The following is a 24,159-nucleotide window of genomic DNA, read 5'->3' as shown; positions in this document are numbered from 1 at the left end:
ACATACATATATACATATAGTTAAGATGTTGTACAGAGGGGTTATAGTTACGTACTTCAGGGAGTGAGTACATTTTTTTTTTTTCAGCCATTCCTGGGCCTTGGACTCAGGGCCTGAGCACCATCCCTGGCTTCTTCCTGCTCAAGGCTAGCACTCTGCCACCTGAGCCACAGCGCCCCTTCTGGCCGTTTTCCATATATGTGGTGCTGGGGAATCGAACCAAGAGCTTCATGTGTAGGAGGCAAGCGCTCTTGCCACTAGGCCATATTCCCAGCTCCTATGAGTACATTTTTTTGTCATACTTGTTACCCCCTTCCTCATTTTTCTCCCACCTTCCCTCTCTCTGACTCCCCCCTTTATCATTTTTTTAACCTTCCCAATGATGGACATTGCCATTCTAGTCTACAATGCTTATGAACTCTGTGAACATTAACAATAAAACAATTTCTTTCAGGTCGAGTGATATGTACATTTCTTTCCTTTTAGTATCATCTGTTCCCTCTTTTTCTCTCATTTCTACCTCCCCCCACCCCCGGTGCCCTTGAGTTGCTTAGTTTGCTTTTTATCAATGTCTATTGCATCTGTTGAGCCCCCTCTCCTGTATTTTTTTCACCTGCTTTCCACTTATTCTGTGCCCTTTTCCCAGCTTCCCTCAGATGTACACCATATGTGAGATAAAGAACATAGGGTCCTCTAAATACTACAAGACTAATTGAGAAGAGGTCCTTTGTTTCCTTATCTTTGGAGTTCTTTTCAGTCTGTATATTATTTTAGGTACATATGAAGTAGTGCTTGGGTCTTAGTTTTTGGTTGATTTCTCCCAAGACTGTCGTTTTTCGGTCTTACTGTGTATTGCTTTGTCATGATACTTAATATTTTTGAACCAAAAGTAGTTTACAGAGCTGGGTGCTGGTGGCTCACACCTATAAATCCTAGCTTCTCAGAAGGCTGAGATCTGAGGATTGTGGTTCAAAGCCAGTCTATTCAGGAAAAGTCAGTGCGATTCTTATCTCCAATTAACCATCAGAAAACTGGAGGTGGAGCTGTGGCTCAACGTGGTAGAGTCCTAAGTTGAGCAAAAGAGCTCAGGGACAGTACCCAGGCACTGAGTTCAAGCCCCACAACTGACAAAAAAATAAGTGGTCTACAGAATCCAACCATTCAGAACCTCATTTCAGCCCAGCTGTGAATATCAATGACAGTGTTAATAAAGACATCCTCTAAAGAGGACTGTAGCTTGGATTATATCCAACCCTAAGACAACCCCACAAAGACAGCGCCACTTGCTTTCTGGACCCTCCCTGGTATGGGGTTAATTCCTAACAGAAAATAACAAAAAGTTCTCAAAAGAAATCATACAGTAACTAATTAAATATTTCAGAGAACCTCATTAAAACATCTTGCTATTTGTACTGATTATCATGTGGCTGCTTACACAGATGCTCATAAATCTGACTGCATTAGGTTCTCAGGCCTTTATTTCAGTTAATTTCTTCTCCCTCTGTGGACTTGCCCAGGAAATGAGATTTAATGAGTCACCATCCTCCCTCATAATCACAGGAGAGCTCATTAGCTTTTTGTCAGATTTGTACCTATTATCTGCTCTCAATATGCCTAGGACTCCTTTTGAGTTAAATATGATATTACCAAGAGGAAGAACCCACAAGAACATTTCTGTATTGATTGCTGTAGACTCGAAGTGCTATGTCAATATTTTTACATATGTTAAAAGGCATCTGAGAGCAGAAGGTAAGAAAACAACAAAAGATAAGTTTTCCTACCTATGCAGTTGCTACTTAGATGACACACATCATTTTCATTAGAACGAAAGAAAGTTGGACGTTTACATGCTTGTCTTCTCAAATCTTGGCTAAGTTGAAACTAGAGATCCAAGGAAAAGAAGGAAACAGAGCCATGATTCTTATAATTCATCAGTTTGGGGAAGTGTCCTATCATCTATTTTAGGATATTTCACTATGGCCTTCAAATCTCATGACGTTAAGTTTCCACTTGAAAGACCAGAAGGCTCACACCATTTCATGGGAAAAGAATAGTTCTACAATGCTCTTAAATAAAAGCTTGAAGTGGGCCAGATTTGGTAGTTCACACCTATAATACCAGCTATTCTGAAGCCAGAAATAGGTGGATCATAATTCAAAGCTAGCCTGGGCAAAAAGTTAGCAAGATTTTATCCTAACCAGTAAGCCAGGTGTGTTAGTACTTACCTATAATCCCAGCTACATGATAAGTAGGACAGTAGTCTGATCCTGGTCATAAAAGTATGTGATCCTACCAGAAAAATAACTAAAGGCCAAAGGACTAGGGGTGAAACTCAAGTGATGGAGCAGCTGTCTAGCAAAGCATGAGGCCCTGTATTCAAACCTCAGTAATGAAAAAGAGAAAAGCTTGAAGTGAGTCCTCAGTCTTTCCACAGGCCATCTTAGCAATAAGGTTGACTCAAAGGAATACATCCTATTAATGGCCTTCAACAGAAATCAGCCAAATCAGTTTCTGGGTTGTCACTTGGTTCCTCAGTAGACGGCCCAGATGGCTACCTGGGTGAAGGGTGGCTCAGCATGCCCAAATGCCTGCCTGGCCTAGTGCCCAGCTCCTCATCAATGCTTATTGAACAAAATGTTAAGGCCTGTTTGGAATGTATTTGCTATTTAGCTCTATAACCCATAGATACCAACAAAATCTGAGACTCAAACAGAAGTGGGCTGAATCCCATGTCAGTTAAGAATCTTTTAAGAGAAACCCTATGGTGTCCCTCATAGGGAATAGCTAGTTCATGAGTAGGCTAGTCATGGTAGAAGATCAAAATACCCCAATAACTACACCCATATGATCACATAAGAAGATGGCAAATGAAATGAACTCCACGTTACGGAAACAAGAGTTATACCACTGTTGTAATTATTTTCAACATGCCACATGAACTTGTACTTTTTTTTTCTCTTTTTCCTTGTCTGTTTGGTTTGTTTAGCTTTGTTTCTCTTGTACTCCCTTCCAGTGGCTGTACCCCAGCTATCACTGTATCACATCTGTGTACCCTGGATACTGTTTATATGGTATTAGACTGGGGAAGGGAGAGGGAATACCAAAATCGAGAGACAGAGAACGAAAAGACAAACCATTCAAAAAAGCAACACTTATAAAACCACTTGGTGTAAATCAAATGGGGATGGGGGGCAGGGGAGGTGGGGGAAAATGAGGGAGGAGGTAACAAGTAGAACAAGAAATGTACTCACTGCCTTTCATATGAATCTACAAACCCTCTGTACCATACTTTGACAATAAAGGGATAAAAAAAGAATCCTTTAAGGAATCCTCTGAAAAACATGAACTTTGTGCTCAGGAAAACACACCAGTCAGCTGGGTGTTGGTGGCTCACATCTGTAATCCTAGCTACTCAGGAAGCTGAGATCTAAGGCCTGTGGTTCAAAGCTAGCCCAGGCAGGAAAGTTGCAAGGCTCTTATCTCCAGTTAACCCCCAGAAAACCGGAAGTGGCACCATGGCTCAAGTTGATAGAGTCTTGAGCTGAAGAGCTCAGGGACAGTGCCTAGCTCCAGAGTTCAAGCCCCACTACCAACCAAAAAAAGAAAAGAAAACACACCGGTCTCTGATTTGTGTGTGTATGTGCTTGCACACGTGTCTGTGTACATGTGCACACATACACAATTTGGGGTACAATTCCAAAGAGTTCTCAAACATCCTGCTCTTATTTCTAGACTTGAATTAATGTCTTTGAACCTAAATTTAATTCTTTTATGTAAATTGTGGTGTTGAGAATTTAAACACAACAGTCATTGAGAGCTTACTATATATACACATTTAACCAAACAACCACACTGGAGGGGTAGATCTGTTGTTATCTGCATTTTACAGTGGAGAAAAGTTGAAGCATAGGTCACTGACACAAGGCCAAATGTCCAGTGAGTGTCCATGTTCTGAACTACCACATGAGGCTATAAGTCGAATACATTTTTATTTTGAAGCATGTTTGCCTCTTTTTTTAAAAAAATTAATCTTTTAACCACCTTCCACGAGTTACAATAGGTAGATGTTCCCACTTTCGTTGGCAGCATTTCCAGAGAACAGCAAGAGGTTTGCTTTCTGTATCTCTTCAGCCAACATAATCACCATTGATGGAATTAAAAATTAAAAGCCCAAAACTCTGACTTGAGCTTCCTCCCTCCAGCAGCTACAGGTTGAAACTCCCAGGGAAGAACTCCCATCCCTTTCTTCACGATCTCTCACTGCCTTGAGGACTAAGTCAGTACTGTGAGGGTTGTAGAGCTGCGGAGCCTGGCTTCCTGCAGTTCACAGAGCACATTTTGTTCCTACAAAGGCAAAGGCATCCAGGGGATCAGGAAGGAGAGGGAAGCTGTCAACCTGCAGAGTAAAATGCTGCGTCCATGTGATTGAGCCAGACATTAAATGCATCGCTTTCTCCAACTAGATGACACATCAAACTAGTTTAACCCCGTTTCACCCCTCCCTTCTATGAGCTGTCTCTATTATCTTGCAGTGCTCAACTAACTCCTTGGTGACTGTCCACACTGCTCATTCTTCCCATCGTATAGTGTGAGGTATCGGCCTTGGCTTCTTCCAGCGATGGGGCATGCCCCGGCAGCCTCCAAAGCTGCATGGAAATGCTGCAGAGATGAAGCAAAACCTTTCTCGAAAGGCAGCCACATTTACAGGGAAGAGACGCTGTGGCGTGAACCCTTTCACACAGTTAACAGTTTAACAAAACGGAGAGCTGAAGCAACTGTGAATGGGGCAGGGGCTTGTAGGAGCGGGCTGGGAGAATGGAAACGGGAACTGGGGACAGATCTAGTTAGAATACTCAATGTACATAAAGGCAGCGGGAAACGTGAAATGAGTCTTGAGTGGGAAGGAACAGACCAGACGGGATGGGGCAACTGTTGGGAGGGCTGACACTGATGAAGAAGCACTGGATATATTTAGGTAGAACCGAAGTTTAGAGGGAAGTAAAGGCAAGTCATCAGAATTCTAACTGTTCTGTAGGGGATGGGGTATCAAATAACGTTGACTAGGGCACAGTGCCCACTCAGCAATAGGAGAGGTGGAAGACTCACAACTCAGCACGAAGCCAAGACATTGACATGTGTTGTGAGGACACAGCGAAAGGGATAGACCGGGATCACTCTTTCCCCAGTGTCAGGTGATAAAGGAATCAAAACCCCAAGCTTCTTTAGGCATTCTGGGGAGAAAATCTGAACTCAACATCATCCATGTCCCAGTCATTCTGTAGACAGAGACCAGGATTGTGGTTCACCACCAGCCCAGGCAAAAAGTTAGTAATGCCTTTTCTCAATCAATAAGTTGGGTCTAGAGGTGTACATCTGTGATCTGAGCTACACAAGAGGCAGGGCATAGATAAGAAGATCAAGGTCTGGGGCGGGCTCCAGGAGGAAGAACCAGGACACACTAACTTTATTATAAGTAAAGAAGGTTGGGCTGTAGTTCAAGTGGTAGAGTCCTGACTAGCAAGCTTGAGGCCCTGAACTCAAACCCTAGTACTACTACCAAAAAAAAAAAAAAAAAGATGGAGTAAAAGGATGAGAGAGAAGCTATATTCATTAAGGAAATAGATGCAATTGTTCAGAATTTATGAAAATGTATCCCTTAGATTCAGGAAAGTCTAGAGCAAAACATGACAAAAATAAATCCATATATATATATATATAATCTTTATACATCTTAATGAAACACTGCTTATCATAAATAATAGGGGAGAAGATGGGTTATAAAGAAAAACAAAGATTATGGCATATTTTTCATCATTAATAAAACAAAAGTAATCTATGTTGGTTAAAAAGAAAACAAGGTATGCATATACACATACATATATTATATAGTGAAATATTATTAGTCTATAAAAAAGAATGAAACCCTGTCATAAAAAATAATGAAACCCTGTCATTTGCCACAACATGGATGGAACTGGAGAACATTATGTTAAGTAAAATAAACCAAGCACAGAAAGTTAATGCATTTACCCAGGCTAGGTATGGTAGTCCATTCCTATAAAATCCCTGTTATGTGGAGGTTTAGATGGATCATGATCTGAGGCTAGCCTTGGGTGAAAACTTAAGAATCTATCTGAAATATGTCTGAAGAAAAGGAGAAACAAAGGCTAGCAGTCAAGTAGTAAAGTGCTTACCTAGTTTCGTTCTCTAAAATTTTAATTTAATAGTAACCTGTGCTGGTAGAAGTTTGGATAGTGTTTACCAATTCCTTGACCTTGCTGAAAGAGCCACTTAAAGGATGTATTGTAGTAGGATAAAAATGGAATCCAAATGAAGTAATTACAGTGTAAGGAAAAATAATTAGGAAAGAAATTAATAAATATGTAAAGGAAACCTAAATAAATACCCTCTGAGAAACCAGCAATAAACATGAGTAATTTTCAACTGAGGAAGAATAAAAATACTAGAGGAAAATAATGAGTGGTGAAAGGATTCTGTGGGTTCAGAGGATTTTAAATTAGTTGGGAAACTATTTAAAAGCATTTAAAAATAGTAATTTTTTAGCCAGGCACTGGGCGCTCACTCCTGTAATCCTTGCTACTCAGGAGGCTGAGATCATCTGAGATTAGGATTTGAAGCCAGCCACGGCAGGAAAGTCAGTAAGACTCTAATCTCTGATTAACTCCCAGAAACCCAGAAGCGGCTCTGTGGCTTAAATGGGTAGAGCACTAGCCTTGAGTAAAAAAGCTCAGGAACAGTGCCCAGGCCCTGAGTTCAGAACCCACATGTGTGTATCTTTGGGAGGGCGGGGGATAGGGGCTAGAACTCGAGGGGAAAAAGGGTGAAAAAATGCAGCAGTTGAGCTCACTAGACAGTGATGAAAGTGTACAACTTGTGGGTGGAGAACAGGAGGGAGGGACTGGGAGAGAGCGAAGGAACAGAGCATACTGTATGGAAGGAAGGGTACTCATTGCCTGACACATGTAATTGCATTCCCTCTGTACCTCACCTTAATAATAATAATAATAATAATAATAATAATAATAATAATAGAAATTAAAAGATTTTAGCATGTGCACAAAAAAGTATAGGATACATTGCTGAATGGGGGAAATGTAGAACAAAATAAATGGTACTGCTATGAATTTATTCTTAGATTCATGAGTAAAATGTAGAAGGACACAAGAAAAAATTAAATTTTGATTTTAAGGATGCGTGTCAAATTTTTAATGACCTTAAAAATGTAAGAAATAGGGCTGGGGATATAGCCTAGTGGCAAGAGTGCCTGCCTCGGATACACGAGGCCCTAGGTTCGATTCCCCAGCACCACATATACAGAAAACGGCCAGAAGCGGCGCTGTGGCTCAAGTGGCAGAGTGCTAGCCTTGAGCGGGAAGAAGCCAGGGACAGTGCGCAGGCCCTGAGTCCAAGGCCCAGGACTGGCCAAAAAAAAAAAATGTAAGAAATATAGTACGTATCTTTCAAACAAGTAGTAGGGAGAAGAAATGGGATAAATAAAAAGTAGCTTATCTAAGAAGAAAGAACAACAACAACAACAAAGCCAGAGAGGCACAAACAACCGTCTTTTGTTTTTAAAAAAAGATCATCCATGTCTCAGACCTAAAAAGAGGAAAAGTTCAAAGCAATTAAATTGTGAAATTTAAGTGGATTAAATTAGTCAAGTAAAGGAAATCTTAATATTTTTAATAATTTAGTTATATCAGAAGAATCATGGCTGAAATATTAAATCACAAAAAAGTTGAAAGGCTAGGGAAAAGACCTATTACAGAAATAATAACCTAAAGGCAATTCAAAAATACTAAGATGTGTTGGGGGGGGGGAAGAATTTAAAAGGAAAAGACCCTGAGAAGTCAGATGGGTTATTAGTGTGACAAAGAAAAGAACCAGTTCTACAAGAAGATGTAACTATTCCAAGATGAAATGAATCAAAGAACATTGCAAAACAAAACAAAACAAAACAAGATTTCATGGGGAGATGGCAACTTCTCCATAAATTCTGGGAGACTGCAAAGACTTGATTTAGGAATCTAGGTTGATTTGATGTACACACATCAGATGGTTGAATGTTCATGCTCTCCACTCTCTAAAATGCACATGGGCCAAACATAGTACTGTACACCTATCCTATCAGCACTTGGAAGGCTGAAGGCAGGAGAATGTTGAGTTTGACGCTAGAACAGCCTACATAGCCAAGACCTTAACTCTCAACACAAACATATAAGGAAACAAACAAACAAAAAGAAAATTCTCCTCTTCTCTCTCTAATATCCAAACATAACCTGCTCTTATAAATGGATGGAAACTGTGTTAAAACATGGGTAAAGCCCAGAAAACAAATACTAGCCATTTATTACTGATGGTAAATACCTCTTTTAATAAGCAAAACTATTACAAGCAGAACAATTAGTGAAGGCCTAAAATAATGGATTGAAAAGAGAAAGATTATATTACTATTTATTCTACAGTATTTATGAGACACCAGGTTCTTTTCTTAAATTATTGTACAAACTAACTGGAAGATCATGTAACATTCATTCTCAGTAGGGGAATATATTAACATAGAAATATTAAGAACTGTAAACAGAACTTGTATTCACTTGGACGAAGACAGTAGCAGTGATGCTGCCCCCTAGTGGCAGAACCCAGCAACCCACATAGGACAACCAAGAAGTAGTTTACTATCTGGTAGGTTATTCTAATAAATTTATAAGCTGTAGGCCACATTTATTGTAGTAAGTATTCAGTAAGTGCCTGTTATTGTTACTATGATTGTCATTATTATCACAGTCATCATCATCATTATCATTCTTATCATGCTTAGTGCCTTTGTGACAGGTAGCAATTTCCATGTCATCTACTATGGCCAGAGATGAAAAGTCATATGAAATAGGTAGGGTGATCTATATTCAGGGAATAATCTCAGAGAGGGACACGTGTAGCACTTGGAGGTCTAGGACATACAGATAGCCCTAAAATGGTCAGTAGTGTGCATTTCTGCCCCCAAAGAACACTGAAGTTATTCATCCTGGAACACAGGACATTTTGTCATGATCCAGAAGTATCCAAAAGAAGGAATGAAAGGCATCAGTTACAATTCAGTAGGCTCTATCCATCACTCAGGTAGGTGGTATACAGGGGATTCAGAATGTATAAATTCATGTTAAAAAGAAATTCAAGTAGGATTTTGTTTGTCAAAAGATAACTTGTATAGTAAATGCTGTCATCTGCACGTAGCAAGCAGCCTTTAAAATTTTTTTCCTGCTTTAAAAATGTTGGTTACATGGGCTGGGAATATGGCCTAGTGGTAGAGTGCTTGCCTCGCACACATGAAGCCCTGGATTCGATTCCCCAGCACCACATATATAGAAAATGGCCAGAAGTGGCGCTGTGGCTAAAGTGGTAGAGTGCTAGCCTTGAGCAAAAAGAAGCCACGGACAGTGCTCAGGCCCTGAGTTCAAGGTCCAGGACTGGCCAGAAAAAAAAAGAATTATGATTAAATAGTAGGCAAAAGAGCTGGAGTTGGAAATACCTTGGTGGTAAGCTGACAGTTTAATGTGAAGATTGGGACTCGATATGCAGTGGTAGAGCACTTGCCTAGCATGTGTGAAGGCCCTGGGTTTGAACCCTAGCACAATCAATCAAAATATCTGCTGTCAGTGTTTAATTTGTGGACCTCACACAATTTGAGAGTGAGGATTCCAGGCTTGGACTTGTATCCAGGTAGTCACCAGTCTACTTACTTGTTTATTTGTATCTTTTAAAGTAGTACTGATCATTAAAAAATCACCATGAGATGCCTGTTCAAACCTGCCAGAATGGCAAAAAAAAAAAAAGGACAACACTGAGTGTTAGCAGGGTGTGGAATATCTGAACTGTCACAGATTGCTGGCGGGAGTGAAGTGGGGAGCAACATGTTCGAAAACAAATTTGGCTGCTGTTTATACTTCTATATGATGACTGGCGAGCCAATTCCTTACTTAAGATAAATTTTTAAAAAAAGACCCACAAAAAGAGGCTCACAAAAACACTTGTTCAGGAAGAGCAGAAATTTTTAACTTTGGACAATTGGCCATTTATCAAGTGTTTATTTTACACTTTATGCTCTTGGTTTCTTAAGAACATTTCGTTTATCCTTTGGTTAGCAGTTTTATGGTTTTAGCATTGATACCTAGGTTAGGATCTGTTTGGTGTTAACAAAAAGCCTGTTACATTCATTTTCATAATAGGTTTATTCATAATGGTTCAAACTAGGAACAATCAAACGGTACCTCATGGCATACATGTAATATCTCAACTTTTAAAAATTGCTGATTTCAGTACTGATCTTTTCTGTGATAAATTTAACCCACCAGAAAATACCTTCCAAGATGCAAGGCTAATTTCCAAGAAAGGAAGTAAGTATTTTGAGCTTTTGGGGCCTTGAAGAGTGTTATAGTCAGAGAGAAACTATTTGGCAGAAAGGTTAAAAACAAAACAAGAAACTAAAGTAGGATGGAGTTTGAAAAATTAATATCAGCAGGTTTTGTGGTGTGTGTGTGTGTGTGTGTGTGTGTGTGTGTGTGTGTCTGTCTGTCTGTCTGTCTGTCCGTCCTAGGGTTTGAACTGAGGGCCTTGCCAAGTAGGTACCCTACCACTTGAGTCAGACCTCCGGCTCTTTTCTGCTTTATTTTTTAGGTAGGGTCTTGCACTTTTTGTCTAGGGCTAGCTTTAGACTCTTACCTCTACTTCCCACATAGCTGTTATTACCGATATGGACCACCACTCATGGTTTCTTTGTTGGGATGGAGGCTCACTAAATGCAATCCTTTTGACCTCTACCTCCTGAGTAGTTGGGATTACAAATATGAGCTACTAGGCCTGGCTCTACCATCTGGTTCTTGAATTTCTTCCATTTGTGCTCACTATGAATAGTTAAGTAATAATGAGCAGGAGCTGTTTTTAAAAATTAACTCAGTACTGAATAGATTTATTTTCAAAACCGAGACACACACTGCATAGAGTCCCAGATTTTATTTTGAAGTCACTGTATCCATCTCATCCATTATTCATCCACAGTGCACTTTTCTTAGTTTATGATTTTCCTAAATTTCTTCACTTTAATTATGGCCTTGTGGTCAATAGTGGGCAATATATTATTCTTATATAATTTTTTAATACAAAGGCATATGGCATGGAAAAATTGGAATTGATGGCTCGGGAGTCTGGTACTCTGATATAGGCAAACATTTGTGCTCTCAATTTTTAACCTATCGGTTCCACTTTTTATGGGTTGGATTTTCATACATCAGTTTTTTAGGAAACAAATTTACTATTCAATCTGGCAGCCCTACTTTGTTCACAAAATATAAGCAAAACAAATATGTCAAGGTAATGATGTCAGGACTCTTCTTTATTGAAAAAAAAGCAGTTTATTAATACCTTATTGCTACAAGCTAGGTCTTATTATCATCTTGGACCATTTAGAATCTTATTAGGTATTCTGCTGGTGGATGAATCATCCTGTGATAAATTCTTTGCCATGTCCTTCACAGTTGTCATGGCAGGATCATAAACAGCATTTATAATAATCTAGCCTAAAGGAAGCTGCTGACAGTGGTCTGCTTAGCATGCAGGAAATATTCAGATCGGTTGTGTCTGGTTAGGCACAAGCCCATGAGAGAGCTCCCAAAGTTAAATGTAGCATGGGTTTCTCTGAAGATTTCCCTTTGGGGAAAAAAAAGCAGGAGGTCAGGGATGTAGGGCTGGAAACCACTTTAGAAGTCACAGATAGTTTCTTCCCAGCAGATCTGTAGGACAGCGGGGAAGGTCAAAGCACAGACGTTCTTCCCCTCCTTCCCCAGCAGAATGCTGAGGTCTTGATTCACAAACACCAGGTCACTGTATCAATTATTTCCATGTGGACTGATTTTTTTTTATGCTCTCATTTTGATTTCACATACAAAATTAGGTTTTTGTCTATTCTGTTATCTAATTCGTGCATTTCATGAGAAAATAAATGTTGAAAGGGAACAAGATTATGGGTGTAAATGCCTAGCATCAACCAGATGCTTTCGCTGAATTCTAGAACTGTAGATTTCAACACTTAGGAAACCCATGATGTGTTCATATATATACCTAGGCATAATATAGAGAGAATTATGGGTAGACTGGTCCCACCCACCACCACTGTTCCTAGGCAAACTCAGGCAAGAGGCAAATGAGCCAGTCTAGTGCTTTTCCAAAGGTTTCTCTGACTCATAACACTTAACAATGAATCCACAGTTAATGCCTTAATATTGCTAGAGCAAGTGGCTTTGGTTAAAAAAAAAAGCTGTTACCTTTGTATGTGCTTTGAATGTGCTTACTTTTTCATTTCTTTGCCTGAGTCCTAAAGTTGGATTCTCCCAGAAGCAGAAGATGAAGCAAGGGTTTGGGGGATGATGTCAAAGATAGGTAGGGAGTAGGGATGTAAACAGTGAAGAGAAGAAAGCTAAGACAGGTGATTGTTGAGCAGGTGAGCATTGTAGACAACTGAGTGCAGAAAGAGATAGACACATACACACATACACAGAGACACAGACAGACAGAGAGACATAGACGGACAAAGACAGAGACTCACTAGTAGAAAATCCAAAACCACATTTAAAACCATGTGGGCTGGGAATATGGTCTAGTGGTAAAGTACTCACCTAATATACATGAAGCCCTGGGTTCAATTCCTCAGCACCATATATATAGAAAAAGCCAGAAGTGGTGCTGTGGCTCAAGTGGTAGAGTGCTGGCCTTGAGCAAAAAGAAGCCAGGGACAGTGCTCAGGCCCTGAGTTCAAGCCCCAGGACTGGCAAAAAAAAAAAACAAAAAACCCATTGTGATCAGTTTAATGTTAACCTTTTGATTTGTTATTCTAATACCTACTTTTGGTTGTATAGTGCAGCAAAGGGGCTGCAATATTAATTAGAATGCATTCCCAACACATTCAAAGCAACACAAAGGTGTTATCTTGGAAATCAAAGGAGTCAAGAAAAACGAGTTTCCTATTGGCTTCTTCCATCAGTTCAGGTACAGTTTATGGTAGACATTCTCTACCACTGTCAAGTCTTGATCTTTAGTTCTCTCTTCAGCAGAGTGTAGGGTGGGGTGGGGGGCCATTAAATGATTATTTGGCAGCTCTTCACTTCTGTTAATATGTACAAGGAAAGAATAGAAGTTATAGAACTTATTATTTTGTTTGTTTATTTATTTGCCAGTCCTGGGCCTTGGACTCAGGGCCTGAGCACTGTCCCTGGCTTCCTTTTTGCTCAAGGCTAGCACTCTACCACTTGAGCCACAGCGCCACTTCTGGCCGTTTTCTGTATATGTGGTGCTGGGGAATCGAACCCAGGGCTTCATGTATACAAGGCAAGCACTCTTGCCACTAGGCCCTATTCCCAGCCCCTAGTTGATTATTTTACTTAGCATTTTAATAGAAAATAGTTTTAAACATTCACAGAAGTGCACAGAACACATACGAAACAGTATAACCACTATCCATCTTCTAAATTTATCAGCATTGTGTCAATGGATGGCGGTTTTAAAAAACATATCAGGATTTATGCATCTAAATAGTACCAACCAGATCAGAATGGGCTTATCTAGGAATTCATCTATGTATGGAACAATGCAGAGGATTCCTGTGCATATTGCCTGCAGGATTGGGTTCATTAGCAAATAAGGAAAATGAACTTTCATATGACAAATATTAAATCATTTGAGCAATGGTAAGCCACTAGTAGAATTAATGCTTTTGTGTGTTTCATCATTAAATATAGCATTCAAGGCCCAGTGCTACATATTATGAGATGCAAAAATGAATAAGACTCAGTACTTTCAGCATAGAAATTATGCCCCAGTAGATTTGGAATTTGCATCCAAACTCCTGTGGCTCCTGCTTGGAATCCTGGCTGCTCAATCCTGGCTTGTAATCCAGATTGGTAAAGTTCAAAGCCAGAAAAGTAGATGAGACTTCACGCCAGTTAATCAGCAAGCAAACTGGAGATGTGACTCAAGTGGGAGAGCACCTGTCACAAGCAAGAAAGACAAGCATTGGTCTTTGCTTCCCTTTCCACAGCAGTTTTTGTCGTGGCTGACAGTCCGTTCTGTCTCCATCTTAGTGAAGAAGCATATGTAATTCTAACATGTTATTTTCTGTAGTACACGAGAAGGAAGTCTGTCTTCCTTCAAACGCTGTACTCTGAAAAAATAAAGCCACCTATTCATGCACTTGAGCAGGAACTGTGGACACCCACCACCAGGGTCCTGCAAAACATTCAGTTGGACTCTGAGGAAGTGATTTCTGTTTTGAGTATCTGTCGCTGACTAGATCAATTGCTCCCACAATTCCCAGAGAGTGAACATACAACCCTCTCACTGATTGATTGACTTAACACCAGCCAATTAGAGCTTAAACTGTCTAATTAAGCCCAAGATGGAGCCATCAATGCCCTGAATTCTGAGGCCTGTTAACTTTACCTAGACAATAGAATGAGGGCAGGTGTGTATTAGCACTGGGAATAATGAGGCAAACCAGAATGACACATTCTGCAAATACAATACACTCTGGGAATGTTAACAAGAATAAGCAAAAGACATTTCTAGCCTAAAAATACAGTCAAAACCTTTACAAAATCCACATACAACCTCTCCAGAATATCCTCTCAAGCTCATCTACTTTGGTGTATCAGTTGCTGTTTAAATAATAAGAACTCAAGATGCATCATTACACAGAATGCTACCATAAATATTGTCTCCACTTTTACCCCCTCTCCCTTTGTGTGTGTGTGTGTGTGTGTGTGTGTGTGTGTGTGTGTGTGTGTGTGTACAACTCACTAACCAGGGTTGTTTACTACACTGTACTTACCAAGACAGCTCTATTTCACTGGCTTAGCCACAATTCACAATTAATATGAGCTCCTTCCTCCACTCTTATATCAGTGTCATAATTACTCCCCATTTCTCCTCTCTAAGAACATTAAAATCGCTCACTTCAGAAACATGACGATGGCAATTCTCTTTGAGGACAAATGATAGAAAATATGCAGGGCCTTGCTTTAAAAATCAGTCCGTTCATTTGTGAAAAGATTAAAATTATCCACACCAACATTCTTTTCCCTGTCAAGCTAGCAACTGCAAAGAAAAAGTAATGCACATGAACAGATGTTGGAATCCAATGTAGTCAGCCAAGCACAGATTTTTATAAACACCACTGCACACGGAGGCACTACCCTAGGCTGTCCCTAAAGCTACAGCTATATCAGTTCTTGGGATAATATTTAGCAAAGAGGCATTTTAAGTAAGTCAGCAGAAGAGAGAGAGAGGGAAAGAAACCTTCTCAGGTATGTGAATGTTATTAATCATAATTAAAGTAGGTTTGACAGTTTTCTTAGCAATAAAGACGATGAGTTCCTTCCTCTGACATCAGAATCCTAAAGGAATACTTGTGGTTTCATTATCAACTTCACTGGTCTTTGCACCTATAATATCCACTTGGAGAAGACGAGATTTTAGAGCATTGTGAGCTTTAAGGATGATTGTTTGTCCACATTTGCCACTGGGTGGTGGGGAATAGCAAAAGTTGGGATCTTATTGAGATAAAATACAGGGAATCATGCTGGGGTTAAATGTGAGTCCCAGGAAAACATAGCCTGCCCCATAATGCATTTCTTCTGAAGGGTCATCCTTCAGAGTTGTTGGTTTTTGTCTATGCAGGTGGCTCTGTGCTTTTGATTTCCCATTAACTTGGAAAGGGGGCACTCGGTCCCCACTGCAATGACATTCTTCAGCAAGATGTTGAGTAATGGGAAATGGATCCATTGTGCGAAATAGACTCATTTTAATAAAACTAAACAGGAGGACACTTCCATTTCATCACACCCAATCCCATTAATGCACTTTCGAAAAATGAGAGGTGCTTAGGCTGCTGCTCTGTGTCACTCTGTGTTGGGGTGCCTTTGCAAGTGATTTCCAAGAATTCCCATCGATTGCTGTAAACTTCAGCCAAGTTGTTCTTGGGCCCAATAGGGAAACTTGGACAGTCATGTGGAAACCCTCAGGCTACTTTCTGCTACCATGTTTTACAGTTTGGGGAGTCCTACAAGCGATGTGCATTACGGCATGGACAGGGCACACATGAGCGCCTAGCAGGACACATCAGCTGCCTTTGGCAGTTCTGACTCAGCGGTCAGCTAGTGCCGAGCAGGCTAGGAGGGTTCCTGTTGGGCCACTGTGGTGAAACAATGGCGATTTGACCATGATGAGATGTGGTGAGATGATTCCTTGTGATATCGCTGACCTCGCCACTGATGATTAACAGCGATGATGTTGGCAACTTCTTTGTCAACCCAGAGGATAACTGGAGTCTACTTTTTATCCAAATGTTCATGATGAATAATCCTCACAAAAACTGAATCTCGGAGGAAGATTTAGGAAACAATAGTATACAGAAAGGACCACTTGATGATAGGGACATTGGATATTTGCCAACTGTTCTGTGCTCAAGAAATAAGTAAAAGTAATTTCTGAACCTTAATTCAAGTGATGTTGTAAGGGAAAGGAATTCAGATGCCCTTTATCCATTCTTCAAATATGGCAAATACCTAGCCGAGCTCTTCTAGACATAGACACAGTCACATAGAATGATATAGCTGATTGCATTTTTCGTGTCTCCTTTATTCTTTCGCTTCCACCCTCTTATCGTCTAAGACACGATAATATATTTTTTAAAGTATAAAATGTTTTCACACTTACTTGTGTACTCCTGGGCTTACATAAGAAGCATATCACACTCCCTAGCCTGTTGTAGCTAAACTCAGCTCTTCTCTGTTTACCTTTCCCATTCACATATTCTCAGTATTTCAATTTTTATACTCAATTTTAATATTTGTTGGCCATTTATAATTTAATAACATTATATAGAAAATTATTTATTACTTAGCACTTATTTAAAATATGATACAACTAATTGCAAAACTTTGTGAAATACAGAAAACACTCAAAAAGAAAAAAATGTAAAAATTTACAGTATAACCATAGAGATATAATACTAGCTAACAGTTCAGTATATTCCCTATCCCTATATCCATCTTTCAGCCTTTTCATAAATAGCAGTGTATATATATGCATGTGTATAAGACTTATCAGTCCATTTTGAACAATGAGAGTAATGTAAGGAAGGGAAGGAAGGAGAAAGAGAAGGAAGGAGGAGGGAAAGAAGGAAGGAAAGAACGAAAACATTTCCTTTACATTTTGGGTGGTAGATGATTTAAATCCTAGACTGCTTTTCTGACCATTTCAAAACTGTTTCTTTCCAACTACTTCTATCAATAAATACTAGTCCTGCTTGCTCAATGAGAAGCAATTGTTTAGCCAAGTGATGAATGAGGACTTACAGGTTATGTGATTCAGGCCTTTCCATCTTGAGTCCTGAGAGTATTCAGGTTGATGGAAGACTGACCACAGGTGAAAAGTAGGCATTCCCTATGGTCATGTCACATGCTACTAGACCGCACAGTATATTATATTTTAAATTGTTGATACAGCAAAACGAGATTGCTAGTGGAAATGACAAATATCTTAGCTTTCTTGTTTCTAGTGGCAATCTAAAAAAAAAAAAGCAGAAAATTGCTCCCAAGTTATATCAATACTGGTTTTGTTTTGCTTTTAATTTCAAACTAACCTGGATCTGGGTCCCCCGGTGAAGGCACAGTTGAGAACGATAGCCATCCGTGCTACCTTCCTAAGGTAGACAATAACCAGATCACCTAAAACAGGTGTCACTGGGAACTCCTGGAGTAAAAACTCATGACCAAATTCCATGGTTTTGTGTGTGTGTGCATGCGCACACTCATATATGCATGAGTGCAAGCACGCAAGCGCAGGTACTGGCTTAAACTCACTGAGCATGTCCCTTAGCTTGTCCACTCCAGGCTGGCACTCATTTGGGCACAGCTCTATTTCTAGCTTTTGGTGGTTAATTGGAGATAAGAGTCTTCCAGACTCTTCTTCCTAGGCTGGCTTCAAACCTTGATCCTCAGATCTTAGCCTCTTGATTAGCTAGGATTACAGGTGTGAGCCACCAATGCCCAGCCAAATTATCGTGTGTGTGTGTGTGTGTGTGTGTGTGTGCGTGTGAGCAGCACATGCATGTGCTTGCCTGTTTGTGCCAGGCCTGTGGCTTGAATTCAGTGTCTGGGTGCTGTCCCTGTGGTTTTTTTTGCTTAAGACTAGCACTCTCCCACTTGAGTCACAGCTTTACTTCCAGCTTTTTGGGTGGTTAATTGGAGTTAAGAGTTTCATGGAGGGCTGGGGATATGGCCTAGTGGCAAGAGTGCTTGCCTCGTATACATGAAGCCCTGGGTTCAATTCCCCAGCACCACATATACAGAAAATGGCCAGAAGTGGCACTGTGGCTCAAGTGGCAGAATGCTAGCCTTGAGCAAAAAGAAGGCAGGGACAGTGCTCAGACCCCGAGACCATGCCCCCCCCCCCAAAAAAAAAAAAAGTTTCATGGACTTTCCTGTCTGGGCTGGCTTTGAACCAGGGGTAGAACTGTCAATCAGATGCTCATCCTTATCCTACTCAGTCTTTTGATAACGAATTGAGATTCCACCAAAATTCAAGTATCTAACAGCATAATTAGTCTACATGGTTAGATACTTGTTTCTTCCTATATCAACTGTCTTCTTTCCTCTCCTATCAGGTAGCATTGGGGCCATGGGCATTTTTTCGTGCAGCTGATTTGAGAGAAGTTGACCTGAGAAAAACACATTTTACTCAGGTTTTATGAGATGTGTACTTGGCTTTACCAGCCTTCCCATGGATTTGCTCCCAGGAGCATTTCTCCAGCCCATTATATTGACCACAGGTGTGGAGTTATGATTCAAAGGTTCATTGCCCAAGGTCAAAACAGGTTGGTAATGTGTTTCACAACTTCAGGTACTGGAAACGTAGAGCTAGTCCTAAGGAGACCAAAGTTTGAATTGTATGCGATTAGAAATTGGTCTTAGGAAAAGAAATCCTTGATTGTCATATAATGTAAAATTGTACATGGGAGATTCGGTTTTCATTGATACCTAATCACAGTTCTCTCTTGTCAGGAGTAAACTCAAAATACACCACAAACCATTACAAATATCTTTCTTTTTTTTTTCTTTCTTCTTTTTTTGGTGAGTAATGAGGCTTGCATTCAGTGCCTGGATGCTGTCCCTGAACTTTTTTCACTCAAGGCTAGTGCTCTGCCACTTTGAACCACAGCGCCACTTCTGGTTTTCTGGTGGTTAATGAGAGATAAGGGCCTCACAGACTTTGCTGCCCAGGCTAGCTTTGAATCATGATCCTCAGATCTCAGCCTCCTGAGAAGCTAGGATTACAGGTGTGAGCCACCAGTGCCCAGTTTCTGTTTTCTTCGGGAGAAATCATACAAATGAAAAGTTATCATAAATCTTATATTTGTAGGGCAAAAAAACATAGCATTAATACAAACAAAGAGTCCTCTGTCTTGAGTCTCATGTTTTATAAATTTAACCTATTAAGAATTAAAATTGCTGGGTGCTGGTGGCTCATACCTATAATCCTAGCTACTTAGAAGGCTGAGGTCTGAGGATCATGGTTCAAAGCCAGCGTGGGCAGGAAAGTCCATGACACTCTTATCTCCAATAAATTATCCAAAAAAAGCCTTGGGCAAAAGAAACTCAGGGACAGCACTCAGGCCCAGAGTTCAAGCCTCAGGACCATCCCCCCCCCAAAAAAAAAAGAACTTAAATTAACCTGCTAAAGTAAAAAGATTGTCTTTGTATTCAGATTACTTACTTAATGATATTTCTCTAAAAATTCAAGGAGTGACAAATTAACTTGAAGAAAAGATCATTTTGAAATAGTTACATAGAAAATATTAAGTTTCCTCCCATAAAAAAGCATGGAACCAAAAATTTTAGAGAAAAAAAATCACAAATCTGTATCCAATAGTTATCTAGAAAAAAATAGTATTTTTCTAAATTTTTGTGATAGTCATGGGTTTGTGCAAATTTATAATTTGTTGTAATGTATTTTCTCATTGTAAATAAGTGTTTAAGACTTACTAAGTTTTTAGGTTTCTGGTCTGCAAAATTGAGATCTGCCCTTGATAATTAGCCATGACTTGCTTGTGATTTATTTCCTTTTTTTTTTTTGCCAGTCCTTGGGCTTGAACTCAGGGCCTGGGTACTGTCCCTGAGCTTATTTGGCTTAAGGCTAACACTATACCACTTGAGCCACAGCGCCACTTGCAGCTTTTTCTGTGTATGTGGTACTGAGGAATTGAACCCAGGGCTTCATGCATGCTAGGCAAGCACTCTACCAATAACCACATTCCCAGCCCTTGCTTGTGATTTATATGGAGTAAAGAGTAACCACATGGATTGGAAGAAGGTGGGTGAGATACTCCTCAACTTAGGGATGGAAAGAAGGGTCTGGGTGACAGACATTGGTGCTCCCCTGCTATTTATTGAAATTTCAAACTCAATACTGGAATCCAGGGGATCTGGTGTCGATGACCACCAACTACATCTGAGAAGTGGTCTCTTTAATGGAATTATCTTTCAAGAAAATATCTGGGACTATATAAAATGATGCCAATCGAAATGAACTCCAAGATATGGAACCAAGAGTTTTTTTGTTTGTTTGCTTGTTTGTTTTTTGTTTGTTTGTTTTTTTGGCCAGTCCTGGGCCTTGGACTCAGGGCCTGAGCACTGTCCCTGGCTTCTTTTTGCTCAAGGCTAGCACTCTGCCACCTGAGTCACAGCACCACTTCTGGCCGTTTTCCATATATGTGGTGCTGGGGAATCGAACCGAGAGCTTCATGTGTAGGAGGCAAGCGCTCTTGCCACTAGGCCATATTCCCAGCCCCAGTTTGTTTGCTTGTTTTTTAATGTACTATGTGCAGCTATTTCTTTTTTCTTTTGTTCCCTCCCCTCCCCACTTTTTTTTTGGCCAGTCCTGGGCCTTGGACTCAGGGCCTGAGCACTGTCCCTGGCTTCCTTTTTGCTCAAGGCTAGCACTCTGCCACTTGAGCCACAGCGCCCCTTCTGGCCGTTTTCTGTATATGTGGTGCTGGGGAATCGAACCCAGGGCTTCATGTATAGGAGGCAGGCACTCTTGCCACTAGGCCATATCCCCAGCCCCCCTTTGATTTATCCTCTGTTGTCACTGTTTTTGATTTGGGTATCCTATGTCTTGTATATATATTTATCTGATTGGGGAAGGGAAGGGGAATAACAAAGTGGTGAGACAAAGGACAAAGGGTGAACCAATGCAACAGCAATACTCACAGGACAATATGTTACAAATGAGCTTTACTTGGGGGGAGGGAAGCAGGAGGGAGATAAGGAAAGTAGTAGAAAACAACGGAGAGGGTAACAGTGTGGGACAAGAAATACACTCATTACTTTACTTATGTAACCGTATCTCTCTGTACATCATCTTTACAATAAAAAAAATTCCTGGGGTAACATTTGCCTGTCTTTATAATTGGACATTTATTTCTATTTTTATGAGATAGATGTAAACAAAGTGAGATCATAGATAGGAGAGATTTGCATCATATGAACTCAACATTGACATAATAAAGCTCACTTTGAATTTTGGAAATAATAAGAAGGAATACACATAGGCTTTTAATTTCTTACTTAACTCACATGCCACACTTTTTTTTTCTAGGCTAATTAATGTTACTGTTTTATCAAACTGAATACCAAATACTACAGTCTTGTGTTATATTTATCTGTGGATTCTTTTAGTTGGCTGAGTCATTTTCAAATGCCACAGGTCTTTCTTAACCAGGAATTTTCAGCACTAAAGTCAAGACACCCCCAAATTTCATACATTCAGCAAACAATATTAGGTGCTATTGACTGGTGGTTGAAAAGGGTAAACAAGACAAAAAGTCCCGTGCCCTTCTAGAGCTCGCAGTCCAATCTGAGCCATCCCATAGAATGAGACATGGTGGGTGGGCACTTATAGGAGCTTCTAAAGTGAAACCATGGGGACCCATCTTTTTGATTGGTAGGGAATAAGGATTTAACAGAGCAGACGTGTTAAAGACTGCGATACTTCTCCCCTAACCTGCAAAGCCCCATAACTTCATTGCCAGTAATTGGAGTTATCCTTGAGCTATGACGTCATGGTCACAAAAGGAGGGGTGAAGCGGGTATGTAAAGCAGGAGGGTTTGGGGGAGGGAGGGTTGGACAGCAATGTTCCTGCTGGAATGTGTGGGAAGTGGGTAAGGGCTTTAGCCACAGGTTCCTGGTGATGGAAATGTAGTTGCTGAACATGAAGATAATTTCAGTACCCCACAATTATGTGCCTAATTAAAATTAAGAAATTAGAACACAGTTAAAAGGAATAATATTTTGCTCACAGCTAATTTCATTAAAGTATTAATGAACAGGACTCTTTTATGGCCAGAGGGCAACCACTTTCTACAGAGTACTTCCATGCTCACTAATTTATTCATGCATGAAAAACAATCCAATGAGAAATGAGGGAGCTGAGAACTGCTGGTCCTAATTAAAATATTTAAAACACCATGTCTATTTTCTCCCATGTAGCCAAATACCTAAGCTGGAGCCAGCATGGTGCCAATTAACATAGAAAAAGCAAACAGAAAACACCCGTGGTTTCTGATTAAAGTGCACATTATTGTACCATGCAATAAATATATTGTTCGGCACATGTATGTAAATGTTTAATTAACCCATGTCTAAATCTTAGCAACATTCAAAAATCGGTACTTTAATCCCTAAACAAGTAGCAATCTGTGTAGGGAGAGACATTTACTTATTTATCACAGTCTTTTATTCAAACATAAGTTGAAACAGTTATGAGCTAGGGAAAGATTGGGAAGGAATTCTCTGCTTGGCAGACTGTGCTTCAGATGGTAGGAGATTGTTAATCGCCAAAGACTTGCGAAAGGAACTAGGTTAGCCTCAGGTGATATGAAATTTTTCATTAATAATGTAGGAGGAAGTCTGGATGTGAACCCATTTGTCAGTCTGGACACCAATGACAATAACAGCACCCCCCCCCCCATACACACCTCTTTTCTTTGTTATCTACAGATCTATTGAGCAGACTCCAGATGTGTGCTTTCTATGGGAGCATGGTTGGAGGCAAATGCCTAATATTCTGAGAAGTCTAAAGTCTGGAAAAACTCACAAGTAGTCACTGGAACTTTATCAATATGTTAAAAGCAGTTGCAAAATGAGAAAGTTATTTATGTTATTTCTACCGTGTATGTATTGTGAGTGTGTGTGTGTGTGTTGCATGCACGCATGTGTGCGGCCATATTGGGACTTGAACTCAGGACCTTAGGCTCTTTGCTTGGCATTTTCACTCATGATTGGTGTTTTTTGAACCAGACCTCCAGTCCAGGTTTTTAAAAGATAGAAGAATCTCATGGACTTTTCTGTCAGAGCTGGCTTTGAACCTGAATCCTCTTGAGAAGTGAAGATGACAGGTGCAAGCCACCATTACCCAGCCAGTCCATTCTGTCATGACGCTCCTACAAGGAGGGGACACCAAGGTAGGGAGCAGTGAAGGGACATGGGAAGGCATACATAGCACATACCAGGTCCCACACTTGAACCCACGTTCCCCAGATCTAAGATCATTCATTCCACGTAGCACATCAATGAGGACAGTTGTTAATTTTCCACTTACCTAGGAGAGAACAAAATCTTAAGAGACCTACTCACTAACCTAGTTAGCCACTGAATATCTCTTACTTTGGAGCTTTTCCTGGGAGGTGGGAATTAGTGAACCAATTTTCCTCTTTCTACAGTTTCTCAATAGTTTCTAGCGTCTAACTACCCTGGAATTTTAAACTAAATTCTTAGAAATCACTTATCCAGACAGTTTAATTTTTTTTTGTTGCAGCAGAATCCTTTTATTGCCATCCAAACATAATTTTTCATGAAACACTAATATATTTACATAGATAAAAGCAGACCCTTCTGACAGAGGCTGAGCCACTGCCCCGTCAAAGGCTTGACTAAACAGCCGGAGGAACGGAGGGCCAGAAAGGTGAAGATATGAAATAATGCATATGCAACATGGTAGCAGACCCAGAATATACCCAGAGTAACCTTGAC

The 24,159-nt window shown here is 40.2% G+C and overlaps 1 long non-coding RNA gene across 1 annotated transcript; it reads left to right on the top strand.

Annotated features, from left to right (window-relative positions):
* Window positions 1–490: 490 nt before the first annotated feature.
* Window positions 491–17,379, top strand: LOC125341005. Its single transcript, XR_007208857.1, has 3 exons — window positions 491–859; window positions 16,214–16,215; window positions 17,369–17,379. It is a non-coding gene; the product is annotated as an uncharacterized LOC125341005 (long non-coding RNA).
* Window positions 17,380–24,159: the final 6,780 nt, after the last annotated feature.

This window comes from Perognathus longimembris, chromosome 23 (genome assembly GCF_023159225.1).
Source record: "Perognathus longimembris pacificus isolate PPM17 chromosome 23, ASM2315922v1, whole genome shotgun sequence".
NCBI lineage: Eukaryota > Metazoa > Chordata > Mammalia > Rodentia > Heteromyidae > Perognathus > Perognathus longimembris.
This window is presented reverse-complemented; position numbering and strand designations above follow the sequence as displayed.